General features: G+C 50.2%; 1 protein-coding gene across 2 annotated transcripts in view; it reads left to right on the plus strand.

Moving 5' to 3' along the window:
- The first annotated feature begins 360 nt into the window (after nt 1–360).
- Nucleotides 361–17,961, plus strand: part of EDAR (ectodysplasin A receptor) — a 96,399-nt gene continuing 78,798 nt past the window's right edge. Inside the window, exon 1 of one of the 2 annotated variants that reach the window (XM_070571924.1) lies at nt 361–646. The gene's annotated coding sequence lies outside the window, so the exon portion shown is untranslated. The remainder of the gene's footprint in view (nt 647–17,961) is intronic. The other variant, XM_070571927.1, reaches the window with a different exon arrangement.

Below are 17,961 nucleotides of genomic sequence, written 5' to 3' on the forward strand. Positions count from 1 at the left end.
AGCAGTGGGGTGGCAACGTGCAGGAACACTGCCAACATGTTTCAAAGTTGAATGGATGCAGCAGCAGCCATGCCTGTGGCCATCTCGATGGGGAGTCCTTGGGGTGAACAAATTCTGTAATGCTCATTTAGCTTTCTAGCATTCCAATGCCCAAAGCCTCTGGTTGTTCTGACAGAAGCAAGAATTCCTTCCAAAAAAACAAATCATTGATTTTACAAATTCCATCTGGTGTCTTTCGGGGCAGGAAGTCGAGAGCCAGTCCTGTGGGGGGGTGGTCAGGCTGCAGAGCGGGCGGCCCTGCAGAGCGGGCACCAGCCTCTCCAGTGCTGGGAGAGGCCTCTAGGTGGCGCAGGTGAGTCTGCAGTGAGGGAAAGCCCCTCGGCAAGGGCTGAGTTTCCAAAGTGCAGACAGGACGGGAACAGTCGAGGAGGAGTCCCGAGAAGCCCCGTGGAACAGAAGGAAAGAGGGGCTGACGGCAGAGAGGTGCCTCGCCCCCCGCAGCTCTGCCGGCCTCCAGCGACGTTGAGCACCTGCTTCTGAGAGCAGTGCCGGGCCGCCAGCTGAGAACCCTGGTGGCCCAAACCGGGACGGTGCCTGGCTTTCTTCAGGGACCATCTTCTGCTTGGATTAGAAACTGCCCCTCCAGGTAAGCCTTCGTCCTTCTCTGGTGGTTTTCTAAACTCTTTGGCTGAGGATGAGACTGAGGTGTCATAGACTGAGAAATAGCCTGAGTGCATTTTTGAGATGCGTGTCATTTTTGGGTTGCGTTTGAACAAGCTTTCCCGATTATTGTATGTTGGCGCTACTAGTTCTAAGACCTGAGATTGTTCCTTTGTTTTCAGGAAAACATCAGAAACCCCATTTTGCTACTGGTTGCACATTTGGTTAGTGAGCCAAACGCTGTGTGTGCTTAGCGGGCTTTAAGAATTTGGCAACAGAGACAGCCGGTGTCTCCAGAGAGCGTGAAAGTGTTTGTCAGGTTTGCCCCCGAGCCTGGCTCCCGGGAAGGCAGCAGCAGCTGGGACTCTAGCTGGCCTCCGTGCCTGCGTCCCGCCCCTGGTTCCCCCAGTGCCCTATCAGACCTTCCAGGTGCAGGTTTTTGTTTTTTTTTTTGAGGAAGATTAGCCCTGAGCTAACATCTGCCGCCAACCCTCCTCTTTTTTTCTGCTGGGGAAGACTGGTCCTGAGCTAACATCCATGCCTATCTTCCTCCACTTTATCTGTGGGATGCCTGCCACAGCATGGCTTGACAAGCGGCACCTAGGTCCACACCCGGGATCCGAACCGGCGAGCCCCAGGCTGCCAAAGCGGAATGTGGGAACTTAACCACTGTGCCGGCCCCCAGGTACAGTTTTGAGTCAAGTCTGAGACCCAATGTCTGGCCCTTGTGTTTTGGGGTGGGAGGATGGGGGAGTGAGGGGTGGGTATGTATTTCTGACGATTGAGGCTTTCATTTCCAGCCAAGGGGTTCCTCTCAATGCTCTAACAGATCCTGGAGTGGTCTGGCTCCTGCACGGGAGCAGGCCCTGAATCCCCAGCATCCTGCAGCAATTGCTCTTGCACCACAGAGGCTAGGGGTGCTAGGGTGGGGAGGAAGGGGGCAGCTGGGTGGGGAGGATGGCAGGTGAGGCTCCAAGAGGGACAGGTAAAGCCATAAAGGGTCGGGAGTGAAGTGATAGGTTAGCAGGGTGGAAGCGTTTGACAGTCAGGGGCGTTTGACAGAGTTAGTGGGACACAGGGCTATGAGATGATGGGAACGAGGAACGGAGAGAGGAAGAGGACAAATGAAGGCCAGGCCGCTGCCCCCTGCTCTCCAGCTGACCGCCGCTCCGTGGGTTTTTTGAGACACCCTACCCAAGAGTGAACTGCAGCTAATTCAAAATATTGAAGAGGTGAAAAGCCATAACGGACTGACGGATAAAAGGAATTAGTTCAAATAGCTAAGAGAATATCATTGCCTGCTTTGATGCTCTGAGATTTCTAAGTCATAGTCACTTAAAACCTTTAAAGTTACGTTTTGAGAGAGTCCCCCAAAAAGAGAGTTTTCATCACAGTTGGGAAGGAGCATGTGTCCTGATGACTGCCTGTGTGTGCCCTTCCTCACTGGAGGAGAGGATGGGGCCCCTTGGCGCTCAGCTCTCCCCATCCTTAAGTGAGCCAGCTAGGCTGCGTGTACTGTGGGAATAGTAATTTGTGACAGCACGTTTGGAGGGTAATCCTGGAAGCACACGTCTTTGGGAGGAAAAAGTAAATAAAATTTCCCTGAAATGTTTGATGTCCACTGTCTGGCAGCTACCCAGTCTGTAAAAGTGAACAGAATTGTAATTTTGTTTTGAAGCTCAGAAGGGTCAGGGGCTCGCCCTTCTCTCTTCAGCGTCATTGTGTCCTTGTAGCTAGCACAGCACCTGCCACAAGTAGCAGCTCAGTGTTTGCGGGGAAAGTGAAGACAGACCTGGCCTTAGCCCCATTTCACGGGGCGCAAACGGAGCTGACCCTTTTAAGCGGAGAGCATCTTCTCGTCAAAGTTCCTTAGGTCCCAAAGGACCACAGATAGAAGCCAGGTCACCTGAGTCTCCTTCCTGGGCCCAGGTGAGTGAGTTTTGTGGTTTCCAAAAAATGGAATTCATTCTCAAGGAAATGCCCAGGAACCCTGCTTCAAAGACTCAAGCAAATCTGAAATTCAAACACCGTAGCTGTAAACAGGATGGCATTTTGGAAGCCAGCCCGCTGATTAAACGGCTCAGCCCCTCAGGCCGGTTTCTCTCCCCAGCCTGCTCTGTGTCCTGCCTGCACACTTCTTAGCAGCTTTCCTCCCGGCCCTTGTTTCCTCAGTTATCCCAGATGACACCTGCCCGCTTGTTTCTTTGATGCTGTTTGAGGCTCTGCCTAGGTAATTCCACCTACCAAGAGCATCATTAATTAACTTACATTACGCTCACTTAGCACATTAGATCAATTAGGAAACAAAGGCTGGGTTCTGCTTCCGTGAGTGCCCGTCACAGCCATGCTGCTGTCCTCCTTGAACTCCGTGTGTGGGCAGGACTTTTATTCAGCCTCCGATTATCGTTTTCCTAAAAAATAAAGCAAGGAAAGGTAAAGTGATGTCCAGTCATTTAACCTCTGCCCTACTTTCTCCACCACTTTACAAAGCATTTTCGTGCATATCTTCCCTATTTTCCAAATAAAGAACTTGAGACTTAGAAAGGTTAAGTGACTCGTCCAAAGCTACATAGCTAATGATGATTACGATACTGGCAGTAGCTGACGTAGGTCGCCCACCTAGAATGCCAGGCATCATGCCATGTCAGTTGTAACTAGGAGGGATGAACCTCTGTCCCCACCTCTGAGACTGGTACATGGGCCTCTGTGAGGACAAGCGGAGAAGGTGCAATGACAACCATCAGGTAAAAATAAGTGTACAGTGAGTAAACACTCCCCTTTGTATACCTTAGCCTCCCAGGGTAGGGTCAACCCCAACACCACACTATTTATTGGCCCCCTGTCCTAATTTTTCATCACTCTCTGTCCTGAGGGAGTCACAGAGCATTGCCAAGGGTGGTTACCTCTATACAATCGAAGCTAAGGAAGAAGCTTTGCCCTGGGTCTTGGCAGAGGGTGGGCCATTCATTACGTGGCATAGAAGCGGATCCTACAATCTGAGGGGTCCTTAGTCCCAGCGTCTTCCCTAGCACATAGTGGGCACCTAGTGAAAATATGTCCAATGAATGAATGAATGAATGAATGGAATCCTTCATGTCAAAGAAAGGTCACAGGTTGTTCTAATCACACAGTTGGGGGCAAGGGGCTGCCGAAACATCAAAGAACCCTAAGTCAACAAGCAAACCAATTGCAGTGAGCAAAGCTACCCTCTCTAGGAGCAGAGACGCATGTTATTTCTTAAAGGCTGCATGGCAGACACACTGTGTGGCTACAAGGTGGAACAGACACAAGCTGGAGAATCTGGAGGTCCTGCTTCCTCTGCCCGGGCCCGCCTTCTTAGGCACCTGGAGGTCTGTACATGTAGTTACACATGCAACTAACCAGGAGGCCTTTGTTTTCCATTCCGACAAATCAGATCACTGGAAAATAAAGAGCAGTAATGAGACTTGCACAGGGGGACACACTTGCCTCGATGCCGCAGTTGTGCCCCCAGTGAGCTCAGGTCATCTCATGTCACTTCATAAGCCAGCAAATCAGACTGTGCCCACCCATGGCAGGAAATTCCCTTGGCTTGTGAGTCTTGATGGAATCAGCAAGCAGAGCAGTAACAGCCATAATCGTGTTATCACTTCTAACAGTGGCAAGGCCCAGGGTGCATGGAAGCCCAGCTTAGCTGTGGTATTTCTAGATCCCTTAGGATTGATGCTGTTAAATGATACCATTCAGTGGCTAGATACAAGCAACTAAAAGGTGAGCCCAAATACTGAAATAAGATATTAGTCTCCTGAAAATAATAGGGAGATAATTCTGCCAACACTTTAATCCTGATACAAAGTACTTTCTTAGGATATAAAGAAAGACATGCTAAACTAGACCACAAATGAAAAATGAGAGGTCATAGTTTTGACAACCATCATACCATTACCAAATCTTTTCTCTTAAAATTCCAATGTTGCCGTATTTCCAATTCTGTATTTCCTAACCTTCATGCACAGGAGAGAGAGGAAGGTAGGATTTCACATTGGTTTTAATATACATTCATTCATTGAACATCTTTCCTGAGCTTCTGCTCCATGGCAGGCACTGTCCTGGGCTGTGGTGATGCCAAGGTACCATGGACGATGGGAGAAAATGCCTCTGCTTCATGGAGCTAGCATTCTAGTGTAGGACAGAAGCCCTAATACACAGATATGAAGGTAACTTCAAATAAATCCACTGCCATGAAGAAACAAATATGCTGGGTAAGCAGAGAAAGTGCTTGGCGTGAGAATGAGGGGGCTTTATGAGTAGATGGTGTCTGAGCGAAAACCTGAATGAAGTGAGGGAGTGAGCCAAGCAGAGGCCCCAGGGTGGGGATGAACCTGAGCCGTCCCAGCCCCAGTGAGAAGGCGGTATGGCTGTGGCAGAGGGAGGATGAAAGAGGAGAACCAGGAGCTAGGGCCTGCCGGCTAGAGGCCATCGTGAGGAGTCTGGGCTGTCACTGAGGGGGTGGGAAGGCCAATAAAAGTATAGCACATTAACTGAAGGCTGAAGTTCAGCCACAGTTGTTCACGCCTGTGTTGTTCTGGGACCATCAGTGCCCACGGCACACCAGCTGTTATATTTTGAAACCCACCTCCACCTGCTGTGAGTCAGAGCTCCAGGGAGCCTCTTCCTGAGAGGGCTGATGTGGCTAGTGTGCCGGGCAGGAGAGGCAGGTGCACGAGGAGTGGGCAGGACAGAGGGACAATCCCTTTCAACCTAACTTCTGTTCTCTCTGCAATTCATAAATGAGAAAGGGGTCCTTTCGGAGAACAGTCTTAAAGACCTGAAACACATGCTTAAATTTTTTTAAATCTCAACTAGAAACAAGATACTTAACATTGTTCTAGAGTGAAGAATGGCCCTCTGCTCCTTTGCAGCCTTCCCCAGTACTGCCGCAGTCAGCCCAGAGCACCTAGCCAGCTCCGCTCGCTCCCCAGTTCTCACTCTGAGAGGGAGAAGCACTTACCCTGTTAGGAGAGAGATGGAGCAGGGCGGACAGAGGAGCACTGAGGGGAGCGCAGCCCAGCACCCTGACTCTTCCTTCCGCCAGGAAGCCTCCTATTCCAGTGTGCTGTTGGGGAACTAATTCAGAGAGCACTTTCACACCCAGTTTGGCATGCCAGAGCTGTTCCTGTCCATTGCACACAGCCCTTGTAGAGTTAGAGAGAACCTGGCTGCTCTGCCCAGCACCGTGTGGCCCACCAGCGCCGGGCCAGTTCAGTTTCCTTCCAAGTAATAGGACCACGGAGATCAATTGTCTGGGAAGACAGCCTGGAGAGGGACTCTGTGTCTGGGAAGCCCAGCGTGGTGAGAGCATGTGGACGGGTCATGAGGGAGGAGCTGGAGCATGGGCTCGTTGGCTTGGCATCTGGCCAGGCTCCTGACACTGTTCAGACCACGGAGGATGGTCCGATGGGATGCAAATGTCTATTGGTTTGGCTGATTTTGTTTACCTGCTAGATATGGTTTTATGGTTTAATATTTTGATTGAGGCTCTGTGTTCTTGCATAACAAACATTACCTCTGGCCCAGAAAACTTCTAATCCTTAAAAATGTTGAAATGCACTGCACTTTCTTAAAGAAACCTCAGAGGACTTTTAAGGTTCATTTTCTTCAAGATTTAGTCCTCAATAATGGCTCAAAACGGCTGTTCCTAAAACTTCCTATCCATCAGGAAGAAAATCAATCAGAATGAGCCCTTGGGGATGTGGCTATTTAGATGCTCCCTCCTCTGCAGAAAGCCAGCATGTCCCAGAAGTGTGACCGGGAGGGGCCGGTGGCCGCCGGGCAGAGGGGCGTCGTTCGATTGGCGGAGTGTGGTTTTCTGCTGATGGGCAATAAAATTTACAAAAGTATCATTTCAATTCAGCAGGACCCCTTTTAAATTTTAGCTTATTCTTGGAGAGATTTGGAGAGTGAGACCCATGCCTCAGGTATGTGAACACACAGCCAACGTCCGATCCGTCAGGGTAGCCCCCGGCCTACAGCCACTGTGGTCTCAGCAAACGTCTTGGCACCCTCTGACACCCACTTGAGCAATTTTGCCCCTCACTTTATGGATAGAAGAAACCAAGGCAGGGACATCCCAGTGACTTGGGACACTTGGTTTTGAGTCAGCTCTAAAAACCAAGAGTCCAAATTTTCTCCAAAATTGCTGCCAGTTGGTTTCCAACTTGAGGTTTCCACAAGAAAATCATTATCCAAACAGACCACACACAGCTCTCTGCCTGACCTTCTGCAACTGGCAGACATGTGAGAGGGAAAGGCACTCAACGATATTACCCTGATGATTATCTCAGTGGTTGCTTTGAAGGCAAATATTTATTTTGTGAAGATTGCAAAACTAAGAACAGTAGAATGTCGAGCTCCTCCTTATGTTTACAGAATAAACAGAATTGAGACACTGGCAAATTCAGTGTCCCTTGTTCTCTAAGACACTGGCTGTTTGCCTCCTGCGGCATCAGTCAAATAAAAGGAGGGCCTCTGGACATGCAGGCCTCAGTCGGGCTGAGCATCCTTCCTCCTGCCCGCTGGTTCCAGTCAGGAGGCCGGAGGATGCGAGCTCCTTGAGTGTGGCTGTCCAGTGGGATTGGGGGCTGTCCTTCCTGTTTACACTGGTGCCTGAACAAGAACGCTTCACCAGGGCCTCCCTGGAGGTTTTCTCTGTTGAGTTAGAAAGGCCACTGATTTGCCATAGGATACCATGCCCCGAATCTTGCTCACGTTTTTGTACGAAGATCTAAAAGAATAGGAGACATGATTCCTGCTCTGATGGCCTTACTAGCATTAAGGAAGAAATAGGACAAATAGCCACATGTTCACACACAAACAAAAAGACAAATTCATATAAGAAACAGCAATAACAGCATTGACCACATTGCACGGTGTTGTAATTAGTCTGTTCAGTGTCCGTGTCCTCCATGCACTGAACTGTTCTCTCTTCGAGGACAGAGGGCGTGTCTACAGATGGAGCGCTGCTCTGCTCCAGCACCTAGCGCATGCCTGGCACACAGTAGGTTCTCAATGAATGTTTATATAAGCCAGCCTTTTTGGGACACTTGTGTTCTCATTTCATTCCCTCTGCACAACAATCCTGTAAAATAGAGAGTTTCACCACTGTTTCACAAATGTCAATTAAGGCTGGGAGAGGGCGGTCGGTAACTTGACCCATAGCTCTCTCCTGGTAAGTGGCAGGATTTCAACTCAGGTTCGTGGACTTCAACTCAGTGTCTTTTCTGTGGGCTCCTTCAGAGCTCAGATCTGGGAGGAGCTGGGCTGTTGCAAGTTAGATTGAAGTTTCCCTGTATGTCATAACCACTTCAGGGGTGGGGACACTTTCTACCTAGACAGATGTCTAAAACCCTAGGCATCTCTGAGCTCCGCAGACCGTTTAGCAGACACCCCCTGCTCGTTGGGCCGCAGAGCCTGCCCAGGTGTTGTTTGGGGAGCAGGATTCTGGGAACTAGAGCAGAAAACAGAACCTCTCTTTCCATTCCCCCATGGCCAACAGCAGACCCAGGCAGCCACTCTGCTCACAACGGCAGGGTCAGAATTGCACCCAAGACAAGCCAGATCTGCTTCAACTCCAGAAGCGTTTCTTCTCTGACGTAAGGCTGGACGTGTCCTGTGGGGTTGGACCAGAGTGGGTGTATCCACAGGAGGTGGACACACCTGCAGGAGGCAGCAAGGCTCAGGAAAGGGTGCTGAGGCCAGGGCATGGTGGAAGGGTGGGCAGGAGCACAGTCCCCAGCACCCCGTGGACATGTGCTGGTTGGGGGCACTCTGGATAATCGTTGTTGGGTGGTGTCTCTCAGTTTCTTGAGAAAGGATAATAGGACTCACTGTGTGGGATCGTTGTGTGGATTTAAGTGAGATGAGGCAGGCAGAGCACTTAGAACAGGACAGGGAGACGCTGTAGTCCTGTCAATGCTCTGCGTGCACTCATGGGCTGAATTTAATATGACAGCTAAACCTTGCCTCGTCAGTCATTCACTTGGGTTTCCTGAAGGTCAAGTCCATCTGGGGTATCCATCTTTCCCTGGGGCAACCTATCAGTTTGGCCAGGATCCAGAACACCACTGGGACCCTGCAATTAAGGGGCAGCTACACCAAGGAGGACAAGGCAGGGTCTACGATTTCCATGGAGCATCATGTCTGGGCGGCCACATGGGCCGTCCTGCCGCTTGTCACACAAGCCACAAGGTGCTGCATCTGCTGTTCCTTCTGCCCCAAAATACTCTTTCCCAGGGTCTCTGTGCGTTTTGTTCATTCTCTTCATGTCTCTGCTAACAAGTCACCTTATCACAGAAATCCTCCTGCCCCACTCTGAATAAAATAGCAGCTCCCACCCCAACACCACACAAGCAGTGGTCACTAGGTGGCTTGTTATAGGCACAATGTAACATAAATATCGTCATGTGCACGTGAGCCTACAACTTGGTGAGTAATCCATAAATCTTTGTTTAAAAATATAGATCACTGCTGAGACCAGAGGCAGGCATGCCAGCCAGAGCTGGGGAAGGGAATTTCCTCCCAGCCCTTGAGAGCCTCACAAGGCGAGTTTCGCTCTCCTGTCTCCCACCGGGGCTTCAGGACGTGACTCTCAGGAGCCGTCCTGGAATTCTTTCATCACAGACCTGTCTGGAATCGGTGAAGCCAATAGGGAAGAGGATGAAATGAGCTGAGGTTAAACAACAACTAGAAGACGTTACATAGTTGGGTTTCAGGTTAAGAACACAGAGAGTGCAGTGACCTGTCCCCCACCCCCACCCCACCCCCAGGAGCCTCACAGTGGCTGAGGTTACTAAGTGCAAGTGCACACCTTATCACGCATACGCGCAGCAAGCGAGGGGGTGCGTTCCCTTGGCTCTCCCACAGTCCCGCCCCACCTGCCCCAGCCCCCAAATGCCCACTGGGCTGCTCTGTCTCCCATGTGCTGCCCCTCAGAACTTGGGCGCATCAGGAAACACAGTTCATGTTAGATGGTCAAAATGAAGCAGCTTTATTCAAGGGACCAGTAATTCCAGAGGTGAAAGCAGGGCAAAGGGAATCCAGCTTCGCCTTCCCAAACATGCCTTAGTGGCTTTCCACTTGTTGACTCCCGCTACCCAAAATTTGCTGGAGTCCTCCTCTGAGTCGTCAGTTCTTGCTGTCTGTATTCTTCACAATACCTAACCCTGGGTGGGGAGGAGGCAGGCCGTGCTTTTCTTCCCCACAACCCTGCCTCGGAGCAGCCTTGCTCAGCATCCTCAAGCTCCCTACTGCCATCTTGACATCACCCCAGTTCATGGGGTTTCCTACCCTTCCCTTCACTCGTTCCTCGCTCATCGTGTTTTAGGTGAACAGCTCCTCTCCCTGCCCCAGAATTCCTGGGGTGAGGAGCAGTTTTATAAACGCTGCTCCCTGCCCCCACCCCAGCTGCTGTGGGGTGCCGTGTGGTGTGTGTGTGTGCGGGTGAAATGTAATAAGCAAAATTTCTCGGGATGAGGCTGGGACCAGGCTGGGCAAGTGGGAGAAGTGAAGGGCAGCGGGCAGCCTAGAGTGGGCCCAGCAAAGGAGGACGTTGGAGGAGGTGGACGTTCACCAAAGGGAGGTGGCAGATCTGGCCCTCAACTTGCCCAGCTGGGTGATACCTTCACGGCCTGGGTGTCTGGGTCTAAGCTGCAGATGCTCCTTAACCAACATCGGCTAAGGTCTGTTCCTTAGGCGTGAGTTACGTCCTTTGAGGCGTGACGGAGAAGTACAGTGGGAAGGAGGGAACAACTTTGGCATCACTGGATGGGTCAGCACCTAGGAGTTTTAGGTGAATCTCATTTTCTACAACATTGAACATTTTTGAAGCTGGCACTTCTCTGCTTACTAAGTAGACACCTGAGCCCTCACTGGAAACCGAATGCCTGTTCCTTATGCACCCCTGCCCCTTGCTGGAAACTCTTGAGCGTTAATGGTTTCCTTTTGGAAAGCTTTCAAACTATACTCATTTGAGTTTACATTATCTGCCTCTTTCTGCTCTGTGTGTGGATTATTCTCCTGTTGGGTTTAATTTAACCAGATTTGCAGCTGTGCTAACAAATTCATTGATACTCCCCTGCTTTCAGAATGGATTTTTCTTAGTCTTTTCTCTGGCTTTCCTGAGACTGTCTCCATACTGAAATGCTCCCAGGTGGGGCACAGTCTGTGTGGTGCTCCCAGTGCTTCAGCACCCATTTCTTTTGACCTCACTTCACTACATCTCAGACTCTAACAAGTTTCCTCTAATATTGTAAGAGTCAAAATTACTGATTTATAAAAATCCCTGTTAAAAACAAACAGGTCAACAGCAACAAAAATTCTTCTCCTAGTGCTGTCAACCTCAGCATCTGTTAGAAGGATCTGTGTGTTCCATAAACATGAAGATCCTTGGAGGCCTCATCTTTAGAAATACATTGCAAAACCCCGAGTCTTTTAAAAAATATTACAAACATGCAGACTAGCAAAGACACCCAGAACCTGCCAAGTTCAATCTTTTTGTGATTTTTTTTTAAATGAGCTTGTTGTGTTTAATTAGACTGAAGAAGAGACCTGGCCGCCTAATAAGCTGGTGATTATTGCGGGGAGGGGGAGACCACAGAGAGTAATGGGGTGTTCCAGACCTGGGGGGTGTGTTTTACCCCTTCAGACACTACTCCTGTACCCTGCCTGGATTCTTTTGTACTTCAAAGACCAACAATGGTTTTCTAAAAGATGTGGCTTTTTCAGTGATAACAGTAGCCAGCAGGCCTTACCCCAGTACATGGCACATGCAGCCCAGCCATGGTGCCTCTCTGCTTGCCTTCTTGCCCTGGGCACTTCCCTGTGTGGATGTGCTTGATCAGGAAAAGGAAGAATGACTTTGTACTGCAGCCCAGTCCTTTCGGAGAATGAAGTCAGTTGGAGTTCCTCTATTAGAAACGGGCTTCTTGAAGGGTCGTATCTACTTCCATAGAGGCCATGAGTGCCATCTATAGATAAGAATAAACACATGCCATTTGATTCTTTAGTTCATCGTATAGTGTGATGCCTTGCATTTAATAAGGACTTAAAAGTGATTAGTATCTTTGTATGAGTGAGAGATTGAGCAAAAAGAGAAAACCAATGATGGTTTTCCCCTCTCAGACCCAGAAAAGCCCTCCCGGCCTTTCACAAATGCTGAAGCCCATTGCCGCTGTCAGCGCTGAATTCTCATATTAATTGGAGAAAGTCTTCCAGGCTTTTTCAGTGATTAAAACAACGAAGGCTCTTTCAATGAGAAGGTAAATGTTTGTCTTAAAGTTGAGGAAGCAGGCGTTGGGAGAGAGGACTTTCTGATGCGCCAGGTCCTTCATAATACCTGGAATCATTTTTCTATTTAAAGAATACTCAAAAAGGGCAAGTTCTTCGAGGAGTCAAAGCCCCCAGACCCCTGAGGCAGGCTGCAGGGTCGACACTGATGAGCATGGAGGCAGACCTCTTGGCCAGGAGTCCAGGACACTTGAGTTCACCTTGGCTTGATCCGTTCTGGAAAAATCCAAGGGCGGGCCAATGGTGGGCTACCAGCATCATCAGCATGCCATTGTCGACTTACTGTCACAGCAGTTACCTTCATAAATGTGAGCGCATTTTTCTTGCACCGAGACATAGCAGGTATTCAGGGCACCCTCAGATATCTCTTCACCTTACCCCACATCTGGATACAGGTGTCCAATGCCACCTTCAAATAAAAGGGACCAGAGCTCCTTGGAGAAGTAGCTCATCCTGGGGCTGGGGAGGGAAAATACAAGGCGAGCCTGGGCATCTTATAGTGCCAGAGAGTAAGGAAGTGCTCAAAACAATGGGGGCGTGTCAAGGGGACACAAGACTCAACTGAAAGAGCTCCCAATCACCATACATATACATACATAAAGCAGCAATGGATTATAATCCAAAACTTAAAATAAATATCCATAGACGTAAATGATTGATTGAATGAATGGAGCAGAAGAGACAAATCTCTCATACAGAAGAATTTGAAATAACTATGTAGATACTCCCCTCTCAAGGAGGTAAAGCATCACTCCCCACCCCTTGAGTGTGGCTGCTCAGAGGGACTTCCTTCAGAAGAGACAGTGTGGAATGGGAAAAAAATAACTTTCGAGTGGAAAAGCCTGGCAGGCGCTGCCTCAGCCAGGTGATCGAGGTCAGTATCTACAGTGATAAGTCATGTTGATGGCATGTCCCCTTGATGCGCTGTGATGAAAAGGGCACTTCACCTCTGTGGTCTTCCTCCCCACACCTGTGACCCAGTCTAATCGTGAGAAAGATGTCCAACAAACCCCACTTGAGGGACATTCCACAAGATGCCCGGCCATCACTCCTCGAAACTGTCCAGGTCATCAAAAACTAGGAGCGTCTGAGAAACTCACAGCCAAGAGGAGCCTGAGGAGACATGACGGGGAAAGGTGATGGGACGTGTCCTCCTGGGGGGCATCCCGAGACAGAAAAGGACCTCAGGCCAAAGCTAAAGACACCGAGTAGAGGATGGACTGTGTGTTAGTAATGATGTACCAATATTGGTCCATCAGATGTGACAATGTATCATATGATTGTTAAGATAACAAAAGGGAAAACTAGGTGTGAGGTGTACAGGAACTCTCTGTACTATATTTGCAACTTTTCTAGAAATCTAGAACTTTTCTAAAGGAAAGGTTTATTTTAAGAAAAATCCCTCGTTTAGACTCGGTTACTTCCTCTTTGCTCCACCACCTGCAGATCAGCTCCACCCTGCAGCTAAATCTGTCTTCCCTGCTGGCTCCTGGACCATGTTCAGAGGTGGGAGAACCTAGAAGTCAGGATGGGCCCTGGAGCCAGACCACCTGCTTCCAAACCGGGTCTCCCCCTCCAAAGCTCAGTGAGCCTGGGCAAGCCCCCTACTCAGTGCCTCAGTCTTCTCCTCTGTAAAGTGGGGATAATAATACCCTCCTTCGTGAGAACTGCATGTTTAACACATGCATGGAGAGTGCTTAGAACAGCACGTAGCATGCGCTCTGTGTCTGTCACTCTAGTACTTTTTCGTCGCATGGCTACTGATGGTCCCAAGAGTTGCTTGTTAACCTTTCAGGTTAGGAATAGGGAGGAAGTCCTGTCACCATGCACTCCTGCTCCCTGGTGTCATCTAAAATTCTGGGCCTCTGACCAAGGAAGCAGGGCCACCTTACCCACAAAAGAAAGAGCTCCTTAGCGATGAAAACGTCTCCTTCTTGTCAACCCTTCCTCTGTAGATCAGGTTGGGTGAGGCCCTTCCTTGCAGGACAGTGCAGCGGCATCCGAGAGCTACCCTGTCTTACTACGGGCAGCTAAGGGCGGCTGTGGCTTTTCTAACTTGTGCAGGAGCAATTTCATGAGACATGCTCCCGTTGTCTAATCTGTCCCCAGGTCAGCCAGCTGACTCTTCCCTGCCCAGCACTTCAGGGCCACTCTCTCAGACATCACCTGCTTATGGGTTGGCCAGGCGGACAGTGCCAGGCCTTCTCTTGCTGAACCAATCAGTTCCTGTCCCCCAGGCCACTCCCTCCAGCCACCACTGGGCTCTAACCAGGGACATTTCTGCCAGGGGCTTTTCCATGCTCCTCAGTTCCCAGACCACAACTTCATTCCACCCAGCTCTCTCCCAGGCCTGTTGGTTCTGGCCACCCTCTGCCTGCCTGAGATCTGTCGCCCTGCTTGTGGGCTGGGGTGGGGGTGGGGTGAGCTGTGCCTACAAGTCCACCCACCATCTCCACTCACCCTTGCAGCCATCCTCTCAACCAACATTTATGAGCACCTGCTGTATGTGGGGCCCAGGCTGGGGCCTCCAGGACAAATAAGACACAGGTCCTGTCCTCCGTGTCCTGGGCTTTTCCATTTCTCCCCTGACCCACTCTCCAGCCCTCTCTGCTCTGTGGCGGGGAGACTGCCCTGTGTGGGCTGCACCAACAGGCTGCTTTGCCCTCTGGCCTCCAGTTGGATTTGGCCAGTAGAAGGCCTGGTTGGGAGGCAGAGGGCAAAAGGAGGCTAGCGGCAGGCAGGGTGTTTACTCCCACTTGCTCCCTGTTCCTCTCTGCCTAAGGCCTATCGCTGGCTCAGAGAAGGTAAAGGTCCCTGCAGTGCTGGCCCCAGGACACTGCACCATCTCTTGCAGCCCAGTGCATATAGGCAGTGTCCTTGCACGTGGGGCCGTCTCAAAGGAAAAGCAAATTCAGTGATGGGCGTTGGTCCTGCAGGCCGGGTGTAAAGACGATGCTCATAGAGGAAAGCTGCAGAATGGCTGCCTGGATGGTCAGAGGACGACTGACTTACTGCCTCTGAGTCCTTCTAAATCTCCACCGGAATCCTACAAGCTCAGAAAGGCTGAAGCCCACTGTGCAAACTGCGAGTGTTCAGTGTGTGCTGGTGAGGCACCTCGGGGAGTGCAAAGAGCTAGGGTTCCATCTGTGCCACCTACTAGCTGTGTTAAGTTCCTTTTCCCCTCTGAGTCTCAGTTTCTTTATGTGTAAAATGGGAACAATGTCTACTTTTCGTAATGTAAGTATTTAAATAATGCTTGTAAAGAAGGTAGCTCAGTGTCTAACACATAATCCATGATGAATATGTGCTACCTTTTACTTTTATTCCTGTTTGAAAAAATGAGTGGACAGGAAGGTCTTCTGTCTCCTAGAGGTGGAATGTTGAGCCTTTTGTGAACAAAGATGAAGATTATAGCTCCATATTTAGTTGATAATGGATAAGAACTTTGTGCTGACAATGTCCCATGGACCTGATCTTGAACCTCAGGAAAAGTCGTTGAGTTATTTACACAAAACCAAAGGCCAGCAGGACATCTAAAGGAGCACAGTGTCAAAGGTCTTTGAGAGTTCTGATATGTTTTTTTTACCACCAGATGGAAGCCACGCTTGTGGCTCCAAGCCAGACAACTTCCAGTGTCTCGAGTCAGCGTGGAGCTGTGAGCAAGCTCCGGGCACCATGTACAGCCCTGGACTCCCAGACAGGCTCTCCGGAAAGTGCATTCCTCGTTTTCCTCCCCCAGAGGCAGCTGGCACCTTGGCAGGTGGAGGGAGAAAGGCACAGTGAGTTCTGGGGGCCACTGCTTGCAGGCTGGGACTGTTCCAGCACGAAGCCAAGAGGCAGGGGCGTCTGCTCACCGCCAGGGCTCAGGCCCAACACATCCTCCGGCGCTTGAAAACTCTGCTGTGCCAAGCCCAGACCCCTGGGTCTGCCTACAAGTTGAGTTGCTGCAGGACAGAGCTGGATGGCGGCTGTTCTCTCAGTACCACGCTCCCGCCCTGGCCAGCCCCCGAGGAACCATCCAGCTTCTAATGGCCTGTTTTCACAAAAGGCAGGGAAGTGGCATTTTAAACAGCTGGTGGAGCACCCTCATGGGAAACGCTTTGAACTTGGGACACAGGTTGCTGTGTTCTATGCATGCCCAGCTCAGAAAACTCTAGAAGAAAATTCAAGAAGGCAAAGGGGAGAATCTGGCTAGCCAGGGTGAGGTGGGTAGAGCACAGATGGAGCAGAGGCACAGGCAGAGCGTCCCTGGCAGGAGGTAGCCTGGCCTGAGCCCACATTTTCTCACTGAGTCTTGTATCTGTTTTCTGGGCCATTGGCCATTCTTTGGTCGTTGACGAATCACGGGGTCTCGTTTGTTTGTGATTTTCAAAATAGCTGGACAAGTTCTCACTCAGTGCATTCACAGCCACAGCTGAAAGACAAGTGGAGTAGGGGAAAATCCATCAGCCTTGTTCAGACGCTGGTTTTGCCAGCACTTGCCACACAGGGACAGACATCCTGTTTCGGCACCAAGGTTCCAGTCTTGCTGTTGCTAGGCTGCCTCAGCCTGCCCTGGCCCTGCCCCCAGCACTCCCACAGCCTGGCAAGTTTGGAAAGGGCAGTGGCTGGAATCTTGATCTGGAAGCCAACCAGAGGGCTAGGCAGATAGATGCCTGAGGGGCTGAGAGAAAACAGTGGGGATCACAGCATGACTGCGTGTGCTTGGGCTGGGTGACTGCACTACGCCAGTGCCGTACCTCCCTGTTTTGACTTTGTTCTCATTGTCTGCTTTAAATCCTAAACTTTTAAAATACTGGGGTCAGCATGTGTGCGTAATTTCCATGGAACAGACCTTGGTGCCACATGAATGTCTCACTGGGGTGTGGCTGAAATAGCAGAGGACTCGAAGGTGAAACACGCAGTTACATAACAAATGACCCCCAAACTTACAACTTCAAACAACAGCCTTTACTATTTCACAGAGTTTTTGAGGGTCGGGATCAGGGAGTGGCTCAGCTGGGTGGTCTGGCTCAGGGTCTCATGAGGTCGCAGCCAGCCGGAGCTGCATTGTCTGAAGGCTTGACTGGGGTGGAGGAGCCACATCCAGGAAGCCTCACGCTCATGGCTGTCGGCAGGAGCCTCAGCTCCTCGCCATGCGGGCTGCTCCACCAGCTGCTGCGCGACCCGAAGACAAGGCGGCTGAGCCACCAGAGAGAGCAGGCAGGGGCTGCAGTGCCTTTTATCACCCAGTCTCTCAAGTGGCACAGTCACTTCTGCTCTTTTTCTGCTCGTTAGAATTGAGTCACTAACAAGCCCACACTCACAGGGAGGGGCACTGGGCGCTACCTTTTGAAGGCAGTGTCAGAGAATTTGTGTATACTTTTTAAACCACCACACCTGATGGCTAATGCTAGCTTGTCTTTAGCTTTTACGTGACCTTGGGCAAGTCACTTCATATCTCTAGGCCTCAGTTTTTCCTTCCGTAAAATGAGAGACCTATTCATATGTCCAAGAGCCTCCTCTCAGCCCTCATATCCTATCATTCGTTCACTGTATGCGTTTATTTACTAAACATTTACTCAGTTCTTACTTTGTGTCTAGCTCTCACTCTCTTCTGGATTCCTGGCCTCTCGCTGGAGTGCCTGGGGAGCTTCTAAAAAATACGGGTACTTGAGACGCACCCACGAAATCCAGCTTTAATTGATCTGGGTGGAGCCCAGGAACTCCACAGTCTTTGAACACTCCCCTAACGATGGCTAATGTGCAGGCAGGATTGAGGACTATTGTTCTAGAGCCATAATCTTGAACTTTGATAAACACATTTAACCTGGGGATCAGGTTAAAAATGCAGATTTTGATACTGTGAGTCTGGAGTGAGGCCCCAGACTTTGCATTTCTGACAAACTCCCAGGTAATGCAACGCATTCCAAAGACTACACTTTGAATAGCAAGTTTTTAGTTGCTGGGAGAAAGGCACAGAAGTACAAAGATAATTCC

Source organism: Equus przewalskii, chromosome 14 (assembly GCF_037783145.1).
Source record: "Equus przewalskii isolate Varuska chromosome 14, EquPr2, whole genome shotgun sequence".
Classification (NCBI taxonomy): Eukaryota; Metazoa; Chordata; class Mammalia; order Perissodactyla; family Equidae; genus Equus; species Equus przewalskii.